Below are 3,483 nucleotides of genomic sequence, written 5' to 3'. Positions count from 1 at the left end.
AATCTCATTATATTCAAAAGGTACTTGAAAAGTTCAAGTATTTGAATTTCAAAAAGGCAAAGACCCCAATTGATGTGAACCTTAATCTCGCTAAGAATAAAGGTGAAAGTCAATCTCAATTGGATTACGCCAGAGTATTGGGAAGCTTGATGTATGTCATGAATTGTACACGACCAGACATAGCCTGCGCTATAAGTAAACTGAGTCGATACACAAGTAATCCCAATCAAAATCATTGGTTGGCAATGAAGAGAGTTTTGGGGTACTTAGAAGATACTCAAAACTATGCTTTGCATTACAACAAATATCCAGCAGTTCTTGAAGGATATAGTGATGCAAATTGGATTACTGGGTCAACTGAAACGAAATCCACGAGTGGATATGTTTTCACTATTGGTGGAGGAGCAATTTCTTGGAAATCATCCAAACAAACATGTATAGCTCGCTCTACAATGGAATCAGAATTCATCGCCTTAGACAAGGCAGGAGAAGAAGCTGAATGGCTCCGAAATTTCTTAGAAGATATTCCGTTTTGGCCCAAACCAATGACCCCTATATGCATACACTGCGATAGTCAAGCTGCAATAGAAAAGGCTGGAAGCGTTATGTATAACGGGAAGTCTCGTCACATAAGACGAAGACATAACTCTGTTAGACAACTACTCTCTAGTGGAATTATCACAATTGACTATGTAAAGTCAAAAGATAACGTGTCGAATCCACTTACAAAAGGCCTAACTAGAGAGGGAGTTGAGAGATCATCGACGGGAATGGGACTATGGCCGAGAACAAGTCATCGTGGCGGTAACTCTACCTAGAAGACTGGAGATCCCAAGATCTAGGTTAAAGGAGATAAAACAAAGTCATAGATGACGGTTCAACATTGTCAAAACATATTTGATGGTCCATTCTCATGATGAGACAATGTTCAGTAACCAGGATAAAGGCATAAGGACTTTTTAATGGTTTCTAAGTTTGATACAGGGTATATCAAATAGTGTATCTACGGGATAACACAGTTAGAAACCACTTATGTAAGTGTGAAGTGTAAGCCGCTTCAAGGAGAATCAGGTAAGGCCAGTTCTCTAAGCACTTATTAACCGAGATGTGTTCATGGCTGAAACGAACAAAACAATGGGAACCAAAAACAGTTCAAGGGTTGATTGTGTGACTTATGTTGTCTAGGTATACACTAAAGCTCGACGGTTCAAAGATATCAAATTTACCGATTGACCGAGTATATCCGATATATGTTCACTACGGAAAGTTTAAAGGGAAACCTACTTATCCAGATGCGATTAACCCTTACTTACAAGACACACAAGTTTTTCATGCATATGTTTTAACAATAGTCATTCCCCATTCATGTGGGGGATTGTTGGGTTTAGCAAGGTGTGAATGGGAAATAAAAAAGAGTAAATGGAAAGTGAAAGAACCAATGAAAGTGGGGGAACCAATTTTGGAGGAAAAATGAAAAGTCATCATTGCAAAAGTGCAAATGAAAGGTCATTTTTACCATATCGGTAGAAGAAAGGAAATTGTTGTCCTTATATTAGGAAACACTTCCTTTAGTTCTTAAAGGGTTAAGAAGAAGGTGCCCCCTCGCGCCGTCGTCGTCGCTCGCTCGGCCTCGGCCTCGGCTTCGGCTTCGGATTTGGATTTGGATTTGGCAAATGATGTGATGTAACGGTAATCCTTCCAAAAAATCGTTACTTTTCCCAAACGGTAATCCTTCCGAAAAGTCGTTACTTTTCAAAAAGGACAGAATGTTCTGGAAAAAAAAAACGGGTCTGAACAGATTTTCTGAACAGACGCGTTCCTTGCTGCAAATGGCTATAAATAAGAGGTCTTTTTCGTTTTTTCAAACACTGAAAATTTTTCCTCTCTGCATACATTTTCTTACATAAATAAAATTGTCGATCGACTGTGTCTGTGTGTGCTCTTGTTGCTATTCTTGAGTTCGCTGAAGTTATTGAAGTTTGAGGTACCGCTACTTCTTTAACAGGTTAATCCGTTTTATTTTGGGAGGAATTAATCTGCAACCTCGGGTACAGTGAGGGGATTAAATTTCTTAAGGAAACACAGTGGTTTCTGTGGACTCGGATTAAAAATCATTCTGTCAATTTCATCTTTTTTCTGTTTCTGTATTTGTGACTAACCTGAATACAGGAGATAACACTTGCAACATTGACTTGTCTCAACACATGAGTAGATAAATAAGTAAACAAAGAAAAAATTGGTAAAATCTTAGTTCATTTTCAATAGTTGATCAAAGAGACCATAAAAAATTAAATATACACGATGAATCAAATACATGTATTATTTATGGTATTATTTAATCCTTAGTTTGATGATATAAATTAAACAAACAAATATATGTTGCATAGAAGAAAAAGAGTAATCAATAAAAAACCATAACAAAGATATATGTTAGAATCCTTCATATTGCACTGAATTAACCTGTAAAAGGTTTTAAATTAAACTCTTTCATTAGATATTTTAAAAGGAGACTGTGGACTAACTTGCGTGTCAGTTGTGATATCTCCTTTGCGTTTTGTACAACACAAATTCAAAGAAAGACTTAAAATGATTAAAAGGTCGTTTGGTTTGAATACAAGTTACGATGAAATTAGTTATGTTGAATAAATTGTTGTTTATAAAAATACATTTAATAAGTCATAGTATAAAAGATGTAAAAATGATGTATAAAAAAGGATTTTGAAGGGATATTTTTATCGTTTTAACTATTTTATTTCGGAACAAGTTATATTAGAATTATTTTTCCACTCAAAGACTGAGATAAGTTATCTTAGTACTAATTATTAATTCTAAAATAAATTAATGTAGAATTATCTTTCTTTATCCATCATATCAAATGTATCCAAGCGTTTAATCGAAAAAGTGGTGGAATTTTTTAACCAAACTTTTCCACAAATTTAGTTCTTTGCATTGAACACTTCAACTTAGCCACTGAAGCAAAAGTTGGATGAGAGACTAGGCCAACTTATCTTTCGAAAAAAATAAAAAATCTTTATCATCATGCGAAGCAATAATCTAAATTTTGGGCTGCCAAATATTATTTAGATTAAGATAGACTATAAAAAAAGGGTGAAAAATCATCATTGTCAATCAATGGAAAGAGTATCAAGTACAAAATCGAAATTGAATAATGTCCACATGCTCTATGGTATTTAGTAACTTAAATTAAATTATTATATAGATTCAACCATTTTCTAGGAATGTGAAGTGGACATTATGTTGACGCAAGTGTGAATATTGAATAGATATGGACCTTATGATCGTTGTACGGGAAGTAAATAAGAGAGATTTATAGATAAGATTTGAATTTTGAAAAGAATATTGACAGCCATTTGTGGGCTGGATCTTTTTATTATTCTAATTTTTATATAAATTTATGAAGAGTGAAGTATTAGAACATTTCTGAAGTTGAGTAAATTATTAGTTTTGTATTTAAATTATTGA

This window comes from Solanum stenotomum, chromosome 10, assembly GCF_019186545.1.
Source record: "Solanum stenotomum isolate F172 chromosome 10, ASM1918654v1, whole genome shotgun sequence".
In the NCBI taxonomy this organism is placed as follows: Eukaryota; Viridiplantae; Streptophyta; class Magnoliopsida; order Solanales; family Solanaceae; genus Solanum; species Solanum stenotomum.
Note: the sequence above shows the minus strand (reverse complement) of the source record.